At 50.4% G+C, this 17,632-nt stretch overlaps 1 protein-coding gene across 2 annotated transcripts in view; it reads left to right on the top strand.

Moving 5' to 3' along the window:
- Window positions 1-17,632, top strand: part of BGN (biglycan) — a 29,413-nt gene that overhangs the window by 775 nt on the left and 11,006 nt on the right. The window lies entirely within an intron of this gene.

Raw genomic sequence — 17,632 nt, 5'->3', positions numbered from 1 at the left:
CTCTCTCTCTCTCTCTCTCTCTCTCTCTCTCTCTCTCTCTCTCCCCCTCTCTCCCCTCCCTCTCTGCTTCTCTTTCCGTCTTTCTTTGGCTCCTTCTCCTTTCATTCTTTCCCAACCCCTCTTCACTTTTTTTTCCTGTCTCTGTCGCATCCTCCCTTCCCCCCTTTCCCTTTCTCTTGTCTTTCTTCTTTTTGGCTCTGAAGTTGAAGTACCTCCTCTAACTCTTACTACCTATGTGACCTTGGGGAAATCACTTAACCTCCCTGAGCCTCGGTTTCCTTATCTGTAAAATGTGAATGTTGGCCATCTAGTCCTAAGATCCTTCTTTCCCTATTCTCTCCTTTTCTTGTTACTGTTTCCCACTCTTTCTTCTTCTTCTTCTTCTTCTTCTTCTTCTTCTTCTTTTCTCTTTCTCTCTCCCTCCATCCCTCCATTTCTCTTTCTTTCTCTCTCCTCCCCCTCCCTTTCTCTGTCTTGCTCTCCTTCCCTTTCTGTCCCTTTCTCTGTTCCTCCCTTTCTCTGTCTCTGTCTCCCTCCCTCCCTTTCTGTCTCTCTGTCTCTCTCCATCCTTCTCTTTCTCTGTCTGTGTCTCTCTCTCCTCTCCCTCTTTCTCTGTCTCTGTCTCCCTCCCTCCCTCTGACTCTCTCTCTCTCCTTTCTCTGTCTCTCCCTCCCTTTTTCTGTCTCTCTCTTCCTCCCTTTCTCTGTCTCTACCTCCCTTCCTTTTTCTTTCTCTCCCTCCCTCTCTGTCTCTCTCTCCCTCACTTTTTCTGTCTCTATCTCTCTGTCTCTGTCTCTAGCTCTATCTCTCTCTCCCTTCCTTCTTCTTCTTCTTCTTCTTCCTCCTTTCCTCTCCCTCTTTGGCTCCTTTGATCTCCCTTCTTCTCCCAGCCTCCAGAGCCCTAACAGTGGAAAGTTTCTCAGATGTATAGCTCATCCTGCTCAATGACACCTAGCCTTTCCCCCAGGGAACTTCTTGGGTATCTCAGTTGGGAAGAGGGATGGCCTTCCCTTCTAGGACCACCTGGAAGGGTGTCATTATAAAAGCAAGGCAAAGAGTCACTTTTGAAGGATGAAACAAATATAACCCCCCTCTCTCACCAAAATTATCACCTTACCTGAGGTCCCTTGCATGAACACTTTCCTGTTAACTCCCCACACACACTTTAAGTCATATCACCCTTATCCTTTAGTGGGAATAAATCTACCGACTCTTTTCCTAAGAGGCTACAGCAATGGAGAGAGGGAGCAGGGGGGTTTCAGGCTCCAGAAGGGGGCTGGGCACAGAGGGATGAGGCTACAGGTCTGGGCCATTTTGCCAGCTCTGCTCTTGGCCTTGAGAGTCCTCCCAGGGATTGGGGAGGACCAGCCTGTTTCTGAGCTTGAATGTCTCATACCCCTTCAGCCAGTGCAGGGGGGGGGGGGGTGGGAATTGGAAGGCTTCTTCCAAGAGGCTGCCAGTCCTCCTGGCTGCCTCATGGGTCAGTCTGGCTGAGGTTTCTCTACATGGGAGGGGAGAGGGGACCAGTCTGAACTGAGCCAAGATGCAGCTGCCTCCAAGGTTCTCTAGGATGAGAAGGGGGAGGGGTGGAGCTGGGAGAGGCTGGAAGAGCTCTGTTTTGGGCCCCCTCCCAGGAGGGCTGAGAGCTTGGGGGCCTCCCTCTCCATTAGTGGTGCCATCCAGGGCCCCGTGATGGCAAATGTCCATCAGCTCGATCCAATATGGCTGCAAACAAGGACCCAGCCCTGACTCCACTCTGCTCGAGGTCCTAGAGAAAGAAGAGGCATGGCCCTCTGGGAGTTCCCAGCCTGGTCGAGGAGACAGGTCTCACCTTACAGGCAACAAACAGAGGAAGACTAGAGGTCCAAGGGTTCCCAGTCCCGTGGGGGTGAGCTGGTGAACCAGATGAGTTGCAGCTAGTTGAGGAGTGTGATGGGTACCCAGGAAATGAGAGCCCTTCCCCAAAATGCCCATGTAGGCAGAGCTGGCTGGCTCAGTGGTCATTGAGATATTGAAGAAATGATAGGAGGCTTCTCAAGGGCAGTGGGATCCCCATGCCCCGCCCCTGGTTCCTTCTACCTCACCCAGGTGAGGCCCAAGGTAATCTCAGTTCACTGGGGGCAGGAAAGTATGGAAAGGCAGGCCCAGCCAGCCTCACTCAGCCTTCCCATTCTTCCTGGATCCCCCACGATTTACTGGCTGATTTATTGACTCCCCCCAGGACCCAATTCCTCTGTCATTCTCTTGCATACACTAGGGAACCCAGGAGTCTGGGGTGAATCTTTCTGGAAAGGCAAGACTAGAATGTGTTTTCCTTGTAAAGGAGGATTCACAGGTAAGGGGTCATCTTAGAGTAGTGGATGGGAAGGGAGGTGCCTCAGCCCACCTTTAGAAGGAGAATAAGAAGAAAAAACGCGTGTATCTATATCTGGGTTGGGTTGGCACATGTGTGAAGGGTGTGTCCCACCAATCATTAGGGAGCACTAGAGTCTTTGGTCCAGTCAGTCCCCGTAGGTGGGCCAGTGGGCTGAGGAGTTGGGTTCCAGGATGCCAAGCTCCCCAGCAAGGGGCTGCCTGCCAGGCCCTGGCTTGGAACCAGCAGCCTGAGGCTGGGGGAACCTGGCGGAGGCTCTGCTGAGGTGGCAAGCAGGAGAAGCTCATGTTGCCAGCCTTCTACACCCCCCCCAATGCTCAGAGAGAGCCCAGACTCCTTGAACCCACAGCTCCCAGCAGCCTTTGAGGCTCTCTCTCTATTTGGCTATTGAGGACGATCTCCTTTCGCTGGGCACATACTCTGAGAAGTTTCCCAGCAGCAGGGGTGGGGTCTACACTGAGCCAGCCACACTCTTATGGCATCCTCCTTGTGGCCAAGGGCTCGGGGGTGGTAAGGGATGGCCAGAGTAGTTTCTTGCCCAGATCCAGCATCTCAGGCTGGGGCCTTGGAACACAAGGAGACAGGCGTGCTCAGAGATGGTTTCCTGATGGAGACAGAAGTCTGTACCCTCCTTCAGCCCCTCATTCTCTATACACGCTAGAAGTTTTCCCTTCTGGTCCAACACAGTCTCATCTGCTTTCATTTAAGCCAGTGTCTGGTCTGGGTAAGCAGCAACTAGCCCCTTCTCAACCCTAGCTCATCTAAGCTTTGTTTTCAAGGCTTCCCGGGTTTTCTCCTCCAGGCCCCAGGTAGATCTCCACACAGGGCTCTGGCTCTCCGGCTCATGGCAGGAACTCCAGAGATCTAAGACACCATAAGTCAATACAGAGTAATTTGGAGAGGGAGCACACACTAACAAACAAGGAGATCAGGAACGCCTTCAATCGGAAGAGCACCTGAATTGAGCCTTGAAGGAAGCTAAGGTGGAGGGGGAAAGGAGAGAGTGAGGGAACAGTAAGTAAGCCATGGGAGCAGAGGTCATTGAGAAGATTGGGGGAAGACTCAGAGAGGGAGGGGTCAGTGCCCCCACCCCAGACTGTCTCCGTTTTGGGTTCACACACACACACACACACACACACACACACACACACACACACACAATCCAAGGCCTGCTCACCACCACCCCACCACTAGGAGCAATTCTGCATAGTCTACCACTTTAAAAAAATCATTTTTCTTTCTCCATTTGGCCCAAAGTTGGCATTTTCTTTCAAATACCTAGAAAAGAACAAGGTTCCAAGGCACAGCTTTCTGATTCTAACTTTAGTGAACATCGGCCTCAGCGATCAGCTCACAGTTCCCAGGGCACCTGGTCACCAGGGCCACTTCGTTTTCTCAGTCTTTTCTGGGCTGAACTCATGTTGCCTGAGTCAAACTCCCAGCAGAGGGAGGAAGTGTGGGAGAATCTGGAGCTTTCCCCAGAGCCTCTGGGTGTGGCCTGTAGACCATTCCCCTCTGGACCTGGCCATGCTAGAATCCCTAGAGATTTCTGTTGTAATGGCTTCAACCTCATAGAAGAGAGGCCTGACTTCTTAATAGGCCTGAGGTCTTGCCCTGAACTAAAAGCAAAGCAGCTTTCCTCTTTAAGGGTGAGGAAAAACTGGGGAATGGCCTCAAGAGGTGGGCCCACCCAACCACCATCTCCTTTTCCCCCATACACCTTCTCCACCCTAGCCAGGAGCCTCTCATTTCTTCACTGTCTCAAACACTGGCCCCCAACACCAACAAACACATACTCTCTCCAAGCTTATTCCTTTAACCATTTTTTTGTGAGGCAATTGGGGTTAAGTGACTTGTCCAGAGGCACACAGCTAGTGAGTGTTATATGTCTGAGGCCAGATTTGAACTCAGGTCCTCCTGACTCCAGGGCCAGTGCTCTATCCACTGTGCCACCTAGCTACCCCCTCTCCAGGCTTATTCCTGCCTCCATACTTTGGCCCACTCCTCCAGGACACCACCCCACCTGGGACACCATCTTGGGCCTCTCTCCTTAGTCAACTCCTATAGACCTCACAGTGGGTGTCACCCAAAAGAGTGATACAGGATACAAGAGCAGATACAGGATTATGGGCTCTTAAATTGAGAGCTGGAAAGGATCTCAGGCCTACTAGCCCAACACCTTCATTTGACAGAGGAAGAAAGTGAAGCCTGAAAGCTGCTGAGCAATGTCTCCCAGCATTGTTGAGGGAGCTTAGGGAAATAGAAAGAGAGGAAAAGAGACAAGGAAGGAGAGGAAGAATGAAGAAAAAAAGGAAGAGAGACAGGCAGAGTTGGGAGTGATAAAGAGACTTCCAAACTTAGCCTGGGGTGGGACTTAGCTCTCCCATCCATGAAATAGTGGGCCAATCCAAGAGTCTGGGTAGCTTTCTGTAAGACTAGGACTTTTCCTTGCTTTCTTCTGGTTAATCCAGAGCTGTCTAGGGGGTGGGGAGGGGGGCCTGGGAGTGGGCCCAGAGCTACTCTGCAAGCAGAAATCCAAGTGCTAAAAAGTTGATGGGGGGGAGGCAGAGGAGATGCCCTCTTCTTTTAGGGCCATTAGCTGGGACCTGCTTTGGGAGCCCAAGTCGTCTCCTCTCCCTGAGCCTCTGTGAAAGTGAGCCTGCTGCTTACCTTGAGCCAGACTTCCTCCCTGTGCCCCTACCCCAAGCCAAGGGGTAGCCAGATGCCTGTACTCACACATCTATGTGCCCCAGGGTCTAGCCCTGAAGAGGGGGAAAGGGAGTGGGGAAACCATCAAAGGAGGCTGAAATCCAACCTTAATCTGTCCTGTCTCCAGCCGGTCCCAGCCCTAGCCAAACCTGGCCCTGGCCAGCCCCATACCCGGGCCTCCTAATGGAAAAAAAAAGTCACAGAAGGGAAAGTGTGACTTGTGTGCCCTCCCATTATGGGCCCAATTTGGCCTTTCTTTCCACCTCCCTACCTTTTAAAACCCTGACAGCTGTGGAAAGGAGGCCAGCATGTTTGGAGGGCAGGGCCCGCCCAGGGGGGAAGAGTTAAACGACTCTTGGCCCACTCCCAGGCCCCCCTCCCCACCCCCTAGACAGCATTCCCAGACACACTAATGAGAGCTGAGTCTTACCCCAGCCAAAACACCTGTGACTCCGTTCTTCCCTGAGATCCTGGAGAAGAGGGGGAGGGGGTCAGGGGTGGGAAGAATACAAGGGCACAGAGATGAGTGGCAGAAACCCCACGCTCATCCCTTTCCCCTGTCTCCATTCAGGGGCGAGTCTGAGGGCTAGAACTAGGGCTGTGAATGTGGAAACTGTTCGTGGGGCCCTCCTGGTACCCAGGCATCGCCATGCCACTGATGGGCTCCACATTGGGACAGCATTGGTTTATGAACCTGGGATGTAATGGAAGCATCTGCTAAGAGGAAGGGGAAAGGTCTCCAAAGGCTGATGAGTCTCCCTGGGGCCCCCATGGCCTGAAGGGAAACAGAAAAGTTGATGAGATGGTGTATTTTTGTCCAGTTGATTTAGAAACTTTGGGTCAAACTTGGCCTCTTCTTGGCCATGCAGGGCACCTGAGATGTTGCAGGGGATGCTTTGGGCAGCGTGAGGCCAAGGGGGAGGGGTGGTCAGTAAGAATCAAAGTGGGTCCTAGGCTGCTCTCTGTCAGGGATGAGAGCAACCTACATGCTTCTGGACAGTCACCCTTGAAGAAAACTGAAAAAGCTGAGATGGAAGCGGGTTCCCTTTTCAAGTCCTGGGGGAGTGGGCAGAGCAATCTGAAGGCCCTACTGAGCTGCTGTTGATAGAGAGGAAAGGCTATCGCTTCTGGCCAGAAAGGATAACTTCCCTGTCTCTCCCTTTTGCCTTCCCCCCAAGCTCATAGCTAAGCCTGAAGAAGGATCAATCTTTAGGCTTTCAGTTTAGAGGCTTTTGCCAACATGTTAAGGAGCTGGGATAGGTGTCGAGGGCGGGGGAGTCTTCAAAGTATCAAAAGAGCATAGATCCAAAGCTGCACAGGACCTCAGAGGCTATTGTGTCCAACCGTGGAGGAGACAGAAGCCAAAGCAAGGTGATTTGCTCGGTCACACAGGTAGGCAATGGCAGAAGCAGGCTTTGCACTCAAGGCCTATGCTCCCAAAGCAAGTGATAGGTCTACTAATTGGCTGGAACAAGGGATGTCTGTGCCTGCGACTCAGTGGGGAGAGAGACCAGCAGAGGGGCCGGTTGGCTGGAGTATGAAGAGAGGGCCAGGAGGGGCAGCACACAAAATGGGGAGCCTGACAGGGTGCTGGAGGCAGGGATGCCTCACCATCCCCGTCCTGGCGGAGGCCTTCTCACGGGGACACAGTCCCTGTGCGCAGTTAATTTTCAATAAAGGGAAGAACTAATTAATGAGTCCTGGGCTAGGACAAACTCACTCCACCCCAATCCCTGTTTCTTCTCCATCAAGACTCCCTTCACAGACCTCTAGACTCCTCCCAAAGCAGCTCAAAAGCGTGTCATGGCTCCCTATGGATTATAGGAGAACATACACATTCTTTACCTTGGTATTCCAGGTCTTCCACTCTCTGGCTTCGATTTATCTTTTCATCCCTATCCTTTTCCCCCCACACACCCTGAGTTCCTACTTCTATCAGACTCTTGCCTCCATTCTTTGAGCCCAGTACCAGGAACCCCTCTTCCCTCCTCTCCTCTCCTTCTCTTTGGGTCCCACCTCTTCCAGAAAGCCTTCCTTATCTACCTTTAGTTCAATGCCCTTTTCACACTCCACACATCCCTTCCACAACATACACACCCAATTGAGGTTTAAGCCTTTATATCCTGTAAATCATTGGGCTTACCTTAATCCTATTCAGCCTTGGGACAGCAATGCCATTGAGGTTTGACTGGTTAATGTGGGTATTTCCCCCATAGACTATGGTCTCCTTCATGTCAGGGATCATGTCTGCTTTCCTGGATCCTTCACCAAGCCCAGCACAGAAACTCCTTTATACATAATAGGCACTCAATGAGGACTTATTGATTGATTGATTTTAAAGCACCTGAGAAGTACAGTCCTTTATATTCAATAAGCGGTGATAGCTGAATGCACAAAGGGGTTAAGGACCTGGGACTCAGGGGACCTCCTTAAGGGATAGCCTGGGACCTGAGGGATAGCCTGGGAATCAGAGGACCTGAGGGACAGCCTGGGAATCAGGGGACCTGAGGGACAGCCTGGGAGTCAGGGAACCTGAGGGACAGCCTGGGAGTCAGGGGACCTGAGGGACAGCCTGGGAGTCAGAGGACCTAAGGGACAGCCTGGGAATCAGGGGACCTGAGGGACAGCCTGGGAGTAAGGGCACTTGAATTCTCATCCTGGTTCTGCCACAAACTAGCTGTGTGACCATGGATAAGCCATAGAATCAGAGGCTTTAAAACTGAAAGGGCTCTTAGAGACTATCTAGTCCAACCCCTTTATATTAGAGACAGGAAAACTGAGACCTAGACAAGTTAAGTGACTTACCAAATCCAATCCAGAGCTCTTTCCACAACCCTCTGCGACTTCTCTCTTGGCTTCTTTCCCCTCACCTGTCAAATAGGGGAGTGGACTCAACATTCTCTAAGGGCTCATTCTATAGTTCTATATGTCTATGGCACATTTTTGTCCAAGGAAAGACTTAGCTGTTCTCTTTAGGATGACTCACAGCAGACTGAGCTGGGCCTCTTGCCAGTCTGAACTGGTCCCAAGTGAGCTCCCCTTAATAACAAACGATTCCTTAGCAGCCCACCCTGGCCCACCCTCCCTCCCTGGGTTCTTCCTGTAACAGGACATCATCATTTAGGGACCTAAGAAGATAAACTGACAAGGCCCTAAATTCAGATAGCCCTCCAACTATGTTAAGAAAACTCAACTTGAAGAAATTTGAACTTGGGAAAATCAAGGCATTTAGTAGACTTTGTATAATGGAAGGTGAGGAATTTTCCACTCATGGTAAACGATGGTACCTGCTGGGAAAAGTGGGGTTTGCAGCCTGGCACCAGTCAGTCAACAACCATTTATTAATCTCCTACTGTGTGCCAGGCACTGTGCTAAGCACTAGGGGGCACAAAAAGAGCAAAAGACCGTCTGAGCTCTCAAGGAGCTCACGACGTGCAAACAGCCACGGACCACAAGCTATAGCCAGGGTAGGTTGGAGTTAGGCTCTGAGGGAAGGTGTTGACATTAAGAGAGATGAGAAGAGGCTCCCTGTACAAGGGAGGATTGACACATCACATTACCTAATGGTAATTTCCAGGTGAAAAGTAGTGAGGACAGGGAACAAGCCTCTATGGAGTTAAGGGAGCAATTCTTCGGAGTTGAGGGCCCATCCCCTATCATGTGCCAGGGGCAACCACCACAGGCCCTTCTGAGGGATCACATATGGGAGGCACAGTTGGGATTTTCCGAACTCACCAACAAGACTTACCAGAGCATCTCCCATGTTCCCCACCATAGATTCTAGGGCAGGGGTGGGGAACTTGCAGCCAGCCTCGAAGCCACATGTGGCCCTCTAGGTCCCCAAGTGCGGCCCTTTGACTGAATCCAAACTTCATAGAACAAATCCCCTTAATAAAAGGATTTGTTCTGTAAAAGTTGGACTCAGTCAAAAGGCCACACCCAAGGACCTAGAGGGCCACATGTGGCCTTGAGGCCTCAGGTTCCCCACCCCTGTTTTAAGGAGACTAAAGAGGAGGAAGGAGACCCATGCCCTGGCTTTAGAGAGCTCGCCAGGGAGACCCACAGCATTCCTCACTCCTACTTCAGAGAACAAGACAAGACATTAGATGTGGTAAAATCTTGAGGCCGGAGCCTGTGCTCCCGCTCCTCCCCACCCTATCCCCAGTCCTAGCAAGAGGACCCTGAACATCAAAGGCATAGAGGAAATGTTTATTGGTTCAGTTTGCATTGATTAAGCACCTGATGTGTGCTTGGTGCCTGGTACAGGTAGATAGCAGAGGTGGAAATGAGTCTGGTATGTGGGGAGAGGCTCAAAGGCCTCTGTGTGTATGTGTGTGTGTGTGTGTGTGTGTGTGTGTGTGTATGTGTGTGTGCGTGTGTGTCTCAAGAACTTGGGGATGGGGGGTGGGGAAGGAGAAAAAGTTGATTGGGGCCAAATATTCTTTCCTCCAAGGCAGACAAAACAAATAAGGGAAGTCAATAGGAAAATGGAATCTGCTTTACCAAGATTTGCCTTATAAGTCACATTTTTGGCAAAAAGGAAGAAGATGTGCCCTCCGGGCACTGGTATAACTCCTCTAGGTTACTGGGAGACAACTGGGAGGAAAAGGGCCCATCTTCACTGGTGAGCTCTTCCTTGGGGGGCCTGAAGTGTGTAAGATGATACCCTTTCCTCCGACAGCTAGACTGTGAACATTCAGTATGGTGTGTCATGTTAGACTTTCCTGTGTGGGCTGCCAGGCTGACCACCTCCATCATCTCTGGCCATGCAGGTGGAACTGGTGGGAGGGTGAGACAGACAGAGCTTCCGCTGGAGCCCCCAGAGACAGAGCTGGCTCAGGGTACACAGGCTCTCAGTCATCCAAGAAAAGCCAGTGCTTGCCTCCCCTTGGCTCCTTGCAGTGTTGAATCCCAGCCGCTCGGAATTCTAGAATCATGTACTAGCTAAGCATGTACTAGCAAAATCACAGAACTGGGAAATTGAGAGAACAGTGAAATTGTAGGTTCAAAGAGCAACAGGATCTCAGAATCCTAGAATAAGAGACTGACAAAATCTTAGAATGCTAAAATTAGGGAATGGCAGCCTCCTAGAATTATAAAATGAAAAACAACAGAATCACGGAACTCCAAAATCCTAGAATCAGATCCCAGAAGGAATCCAAGAATCCTAGCCCTAGGAGGGAAAGAACTAACTTGATGTTCCAAATGGCCTGGCCTCTCTTTCCATCTTTCCCAGACTCTGCCTGTAATTGTACAAACCAGCATTGCAGGAAGGTATAATTTCCCAGCTATTCTAAATTCCCATTCCAGAGAGTGGCATGGTGGTCACACCTTTCCCTTTGTCCATTCCATTCATTTGATATGCGCCACTCTAAGCTAGGTGGGAGGTTCACAGAATCTCAAGGCTAGAGGGACCTCCAAAGCTGTCCCTAATCTCCATGATTGTTAATGTTTTCTACCTCATCCATCACTTTCTACTTAACTCTGCACATATTTGATATTTACTTGTCTGTGTATGCGTTGGTTTCCCCCGGTAGAATATGAACTCCTTGAGGGCAGGGATTATTTCTGACTTTATATCCTCATCACTGAGCACAGTATTTGGTACATAGCCAGGGGTGGGGAACCTGTGGCCTCGTGGCCCTCTAGGTCCTCAGGTGTGGCCCTTTGACTGAATCCAAACTTCACAGAACAAACCTCCTTAATAAAAGGATTTGTTCTATAAAACTTGGATTCAGGCAAAAGGCCACACCCGAGGACCTGGAAGGCCACATGTGGTCACAAGGCCGAAGGTTCCCCACCCCTGGAGCAGATGTCCATTGGATAAATGCTTGCTGAATTAAATTGAATTGAACTCAGATGAACCTACCCACAGATCCCTCATCTTGCATGTGTGAGGTTGATTTTTTGAACCCTAGTGTCTGACTTTACATTTATCCCTATTGTCATCAGATTTGGCCCAGAATTCTAGCCTGTTCTGCCATAATAGTGATGTCTCTTCTCAATGCGATTTAACAATCCAACAAATATTCATTGAGCACTTATTTTAGGCACTTTAGAAGGAAGAAACAAGGATGATACAGGACACAGTCCCAGCCTCAAGGAGCTTCTGTGTTCATTAGGATGCCACCTTTACCAATAACTTTGCTACGAAGCAGAATGCAAGGAGCACAAAGGCGAGATGGGAAGAATGCTTCATGGAGGAGGTAGCGCCTGATTGGACCTTGAAAGAAGGGAGGGGTTTCAACATTTACAGATGGAGGATGATATGGACAAAGGCACTGAGACAGAATGGAATGGTTAGGGAGAGTCTCCCAGGTTGCCTAGAACATAATACATGAAGGAGATAAGGTTAGAAAGGCAGTTTGGAGCCAGACTGGAAAGGGTCTTAAATGCTGGGATCACAAGTGTCGACTCTATTTGATAAATAATGATAATGGGGAGGCACTGAAGACTTTTGAGCAGAGGGTGACATGATGATACTTGCATATTAGGAAGAGTATTTTAGCAGCTGTGTGGTGGATGGAGTGGAGAAGGGAGGCACTGGAGGCAAAGAGCTCCCATCTCTGGGCCTCAGTCTGGCCTCAGACAACCTTGAAGAGCCTTTCCAGCTTTGACATTCTTTGGTTCTATGGTTTTCCCATGGAATAGGCCAGCTTTGACCAGAGCCATCTACCCCACCCCCCAATCCTGGCAAGGCTGGCCCCAGTATGGAGAGGGATCCCCAAGGCAGATCCCCAGGCAGTCTCTCCACCTCCCCATACCCCACCCAGGCCAGCTGGCAACTGGAGGCGGTACAATCCAATGGGTAGGACAGGCTGTCAAGGAAGAGGCTACTTATTAGAGGGGCTGGGCAAGGCAGGGGATTAGAGGCTCCCATTCCACTCCAGGACTGGAGCCTATTAAGGAGGCCTTGTCATTAGGCCAGAGCTGGCTCCACTAACCAGGGCCCTGCCTGCCGGGCCCAGATGGATGTTTGCTCTTCTCTTTCTCTCCATCTCTTACTGTCTTCCTCTGGTTCTTTCTTTCTGCTCTTCTCTCTCAGACTTTTCTCTCCCTATCATTGCTTCACTCTTATCTCTGTATAGACCTCTCTGTCTCTTTTCTTCTTCCTCTTCCTCTTTTTCTTCTTCCTCTGTCTGTCATTGTCTTTATCTCTCTCTGTCTCTTTCTCCCTGTATCTCTCTCATCATCTCTTTCTCCCCCATATCTGTCTCTATGTCTTTGTGTCTGTCTCCCTCTCTCTCCCTCTCACCCTCTCTCTCTTCTTTCTCTCCCTCCTCTCTCTCTCCCTCCTCTCTCTCTCCTCTCTCTTTCTCTCCCTCTCTTTCTCTCTCCTTCTCTCTCTCTCTTTCTCCCTCTCCCCCTCTCTGTCTCTCTTCTTTCTCTCCTGCCCTCCTTCTCCCTCTTTCTCTCTCCCTCTTCTCTCCCTCTCCCACTCTCTGTCTCTCTTCCTTCTCTCCCTCCCTCCTTCTCCTTCTTTCTCTCTCCCTCCTCTCTCTCTTCTCTGTCTTTCTCTCCTCTCTTTCTCTCTTTCCTTCTCTCTCTCTCTCTCTCTCTCTCTCTCTCTCTCTCTCTCTCTCTCTCTCTCCCTGCCCCATCCCTCCTTTCTGGGGTTCTCCATGCATATCTTCTTTCTGGGTAGACTTTGGTCTCTCTCAATCTACAACACAGCAGGAACCCAGATTTTGAGCTAGGAGTGACTTCCCAGGATGTCTAGTTCAAACTTATCCTTTTAAAATGAGGGTAATAATCACACCTCCCTCCCATGATTGTTGTGAGGATCAAACAAGATAATACTTGTAAAGCACTTAGTGCCTGGCACAGAGTAAGCCCTATATTCTTCTTATTATTAATGGAGAGTGACTTGCCCAAGATTACACAGCTAAGAAGGGGTAGAGTCCAGATTTGAACCTAGGGCCTTGAACTTCACATACCAGTGCCTTTTCTGCTATACTTCTGGCTTCAGAGCCCTCATGTAAGAGAGACCTAGGAACTAGTTCTTATTCTGTCATCAACTCAATGTGTTCCCTTGACAAAGTCATTTGCCTTCCCTGAGCCTCAATTTCTTCGCCTGTAAATTGAGCTAGACGGCCTCTCAGTTCCCTTCCAACTCCCAATCTCTGTGGCCACATGGTCCCCCAGGAGTCTGCCTGTGCTGATATTCTGGTTTGTAAGCTCCATGAGCGCAAGAACCATGCCTTATCTAAACTTTATGCCTCCTCTAGTACCTAAATGTGCACACGGCAGGTTGTATTGAATAAGATTGTCTGACATTTCCCGGCCAAGCCAGCACAGTAAAAGGCTCTTTTCTCCCTGCTGGGTTAGCTTACTGGCTTCATCTTTGGTACACGGGTTTTCCATGTCCTCATCTCCTACTGGGCTGGGCTCCTCACCAGCCCCTACACACTAGGTGTACTTCTGCTTACAAGAGGTTCACGTCTCAGTGCCAGATTTTCCCCTCTTTGGCCATTTGCCCTCCCCCCCCACCACCACCTTGCAGTTCGTTCACCCCCTTCAGTCTCCAGCTTCTGGGTCTTCCATAGCCTCTGCTTCAGTGGGAAGCTAGGAAGCCAGGCCTCACTCATTCAGAAGGAATAAGGCCAGGCAGGCTCACTTGTGTGGTCTGGGGCGGAGAGTGAGGGGGAGAGAACCCCTGAGGTGGGCTGGAGTAAAGGCTGAAAGGAAGGGGCCCAGTTCCCAGCCTTCTTTCAAACTGAGCCCTGAAGGACAAGGAGGATGGGATGGGGATAAGGATAGGGATGGAGACAGGGATGGGAATGGGGACGGAGACAGAAATAGGAAAACCCGAGCCTGTGTTGTGCTATGGACAATGAGGACTTTGATTTTGGACAAAATCAAAACTAAGAATGGAAATGTTTCTGCCTGAGCAAGGCTCTCTGCTTTCTGAAGAGGTTTCATATCATCTCATTTGATGTTCTGGGAGGGAGAGGGGACTACTTTTATTCTTCTTATTTTATAAGTGAGGAAACTAAGGCCTAGATAGGTGAGGTGACTTGTCCAGGGTCACACGACTGAAAGTCATGGCCTGGCAAGGAACATGGCTAATCTGTGTGCCTTTTTTACTGCTTCAAACATTTTTATTTTACTAGAGGGAAAGTAGATAAGCCAGATGAGTAGAGAAACTGCCTCAGTTTCCTCGATGCAGCCTGGACTGGACCTCAGGTGTCAAGATCCTCAGGCTAGTGTTCTTTTGTGTCACTTACATTGGAGTGGGGGGGTGACATTTTAAAAGGCCCCTCACCATATATGTCTACCAACCAGCCTTAATTTACCTGAGATCTAACCTTGACCCACCTAGTCACTATTTCCTCCAAGCCTCTGCCCACGCCATCCACCATTCTCCTGCCTAGAATCTCTTCCCTCTGCTTTCCACTCATCTCCCTCATCTCTCCACCCCATCCCCAGCGTCCCTGAGCCAAGGCTGGGCAGAAAGGAAGCTCTCCAGAGAGACTAGATGAATTGAGCAATCGTCATTGATCTCCTCTTTGAAGTGAGAACAGGTTGGGACACTCAGGTTCTCATCCAGCCTGACTCTGCCACGAACTTGCCATGTGGCCTTCAATTCAATGGCTCAAGCATCTATTAAACACCTGCTGTGTGCTGGGCACTGTGCTTGCTTCTCCAGATACAAAGACAACAAAAGAGACAGCCCCTGTCCTCAAGGAGCTTACATTCTACTGGGGGAATGTAACATATCCATAGATATGTCAAATCGAAATACGTAAATAGGAATTTCAAGAGGCATCAAATATTAATCATGGTGGGAGGAGGCAGGAAAAGCCTCCTGTAGGAGCTGAAGGCAGGGATTTTACAGGATGGAGGTGAGAGCATTTCAAACAAGGGGTACCGTGTATGCAAAGTCACGGAGGTAGGAAATGTAATGTGTATAGTATAAAAACCAAGCAGGTCAGTTTGGCTATAACAGAGAGTGTGTGATCTTGAGCGAGTCACCTTCTTTTTCTGGGTCTCAGTTTCCTTCCCTGTAAATGAAGGGATTAGACTAAGTGGTCTTGTAGTCCCCTTAATGTATCTCGCCTATGTTCTCTGGTCTTGGAGTCTCCTTGATGCGCTGGTGTTCTCTGGTTCTGTGACTCAAAGTGGGCTGGAGAGAATAGAAGCAGCCCTGGGGGGAGCTAGAATTGCAGCCCAGACAAAGGCGTGGGTCCAGGGGGTGGAAGGCTGTTGAGCAATGCCCTGGTGTGGGCAGACAGAGTACCACTACTCTTCGGCAAAAATCACCTCCCCCAGAGCTGCCAAGCTCGGCTGACGGCCCACCAGCTGGAAATGTTTTTCCTACCCTACAAGCCTGTCTGCAGCTGCAGCCTGGGCCTCAGAACAAACCCTGCTCTGTCCGGCCGCCTGTTGGGAGAGAGGGAAAGAGGGAGGGAGGAAGAGAGGGAGGGGAGACCAGAAAGGGTGTGTTTGTCTCTCATCTTCATTTCACAGGAATCCAGGAGTGATGGGTGATGGGTGCCTCAGGCAGCCAAGGAGAGGAGGGTGATCATAACCCAGGCTGGAGCAACCTGGGAGCTCAGAAAGTCACACAATGGGAGAATTCAAAGAGAACTTAGTGAGCCAACCCACTCATTTTACAGATGAAGAAACTGAGGCCAAGAGAGGGGAAGGGATATATCCGAGGTGGCAAGTCAGTGGCAGAGCTAGGACTAAATCCCAGGCCTTCCAATCCCCAGTGCCCTATGGTGAACTCAGGTCAGGGAGCGGAGGGCAGGATTCTGAAGGGAGCAGGGAGGGGGCAGGATCCCTGGGGTTTCATGAGTGAAAGAGAGCTGTGTTGGGGCATGAAGATGAATCTCACCTCCTTTGGGCTTCTGCCCATTGGGCTGCTTCCCCAGAAAGGCCAGCCCTCTGATGGATTGCCCTGCCCTCCTCTGGCCCTTAAACTACCTAGCTCGAAGTCCTGGCAAGCCAGGCCCCTTGCCCCCAAGCCTCAACACTCTGGAGCCCAGAACTAAGAGTCAGAGAATCAGGGAAACTTCAAATTGCCCTGGAGTGACAGGCCGATCGAGAAAAGCCCTCAGAGGCTGAGTCTGACCTCCCCATTTTACAGAGAGGGAAACAGAGGCCCAGTGGGGGAAGTGACTTACCAAAAGTCATAGCAAGTTGGCAGCGAAGCCAGGGTGGGCTCTGGATACTCAATGTTGGGCTCTTCCAAAGAAAGACTCTGGGTCAAAGGCAACCATCTTCTTTAGCTTTTAGAGTAATCGCTGGTCCTTTGGGTCAGGAAGGTGCTGACTGAGCTTAACACGTCACCTAACCCTAACCCCTTCATTATGCCTATGAAGAAACTGAGAGTCAGTGAATTCAGTGAGTTGCCCAAAGTCACATGGGGAGTAAGTGTTAGAACCGGGATTCTAATTCAGATCCTTCAACTCCAACACCTAGCATTCTACCTTATACTACCCTCCTTCTAATATATAACATGGACAAGTTCCGGATGAACATGCATATTCTTCATTTTCCTGAAAGTCACCTCAATCCCATCTTTGTGATCGATCCCAAGATTCTGCAATTCAGGCCCCCACTGGCTCCCCAAAGTGCTCCTGGAAAGCCTCTGGGTCCTTTATTTTGACTCAATCTTTCTGGGTCTTCAAGTCTGCCCTCTGTTCAGTGTCACCAGTCTCCCCTTCAGCCCGGAAGGCTTAGCCATTCCTTCTCCCATGCCCATTGGTGGGCAGCAAACCTGACTCCATTTCCGTGCCCCTGGCTCTTTGTTTCAAAAAAGGATCCCTCCCCTCCTTCACAAGTACCCTCAAACTGGGCCATTCCTAACCCACTACACATGGGACTTTTCAAAGCCTGGGTGGGTAGAAGCTGCCGACATCACCCCCAAACACGTCATAGCCCCCCCACCCCCCACTGTGACCGAAGCCAACTCTTCCTAGTGAGTCAGCCTGTAACTACCGTGTGTTTCAAGCATGTGGAATGGGTCCAGGGAGGCCCTCCTCCTGTCTCCCCAGGCCTGACCAGGGGATGAGTAGCTAATTAGGAAAACATTTCAATTGCCTAATTAAGCTGTATCCTGCCTTTGGAAGGGATGCTGGAGGAGTGTATCTGAGAGGGCTGCCTGCTTCCTGCCTCCCAGGTCTGCTTTCAAGGCCTGGGGTTTTTTTACCTCTCTGGATTCCTTCCGCATCAGTCCAGCCTCCATTTGGAGGACAGAGTCAAACCCCGGGACAGAGACAGCAAAGTATAACGGATTGGGACTTAGAGTCAGAGATCCCAGGTTTGAATTCCAGCTCTCCTACTGTGTCATCTCAGGCAAATCCCTTCCCTTCCCTGGGCCTCAGGTTCCCCCTCTGTAAAAACGAGGGGGCTGGCCTCTAAGGTCCCTTCCTGCTGCTCTAGAGCTAACATCGTATATGTGACCTTGGCCAAGTCACTTCCTCTCCCCAGCTCTCTTCCCCCCTACCTCTGTATGTGCATTCCCTTAACATGGACTCTCTCCCTCTCTCTCTCTCTCTCTCTCTCTCTCTCTCTCTCTCTCTCTCTCTCTCTCTCTCTCTC

This window comes from Vombatus ursinus, unplaced genomic scaffold (genome assembly GCF_900497805.2).
Source record: "Vombatus ursinus unplaced genomic scaffold, bare-nosed wombat genome assembly UNPS02004405.1, whole genome shotgun sequence".
NCBI classification, from domain to species: domain Eukaryota; kingdom Metazoa; phylum Chordata; class Mammalia; order Diprotodontia; family Vombatidae; genus Vombatus; species Vombatus ursinus.
This window is presented reverse-complemented; position numbering and strand designations above follow the sequence as displayed.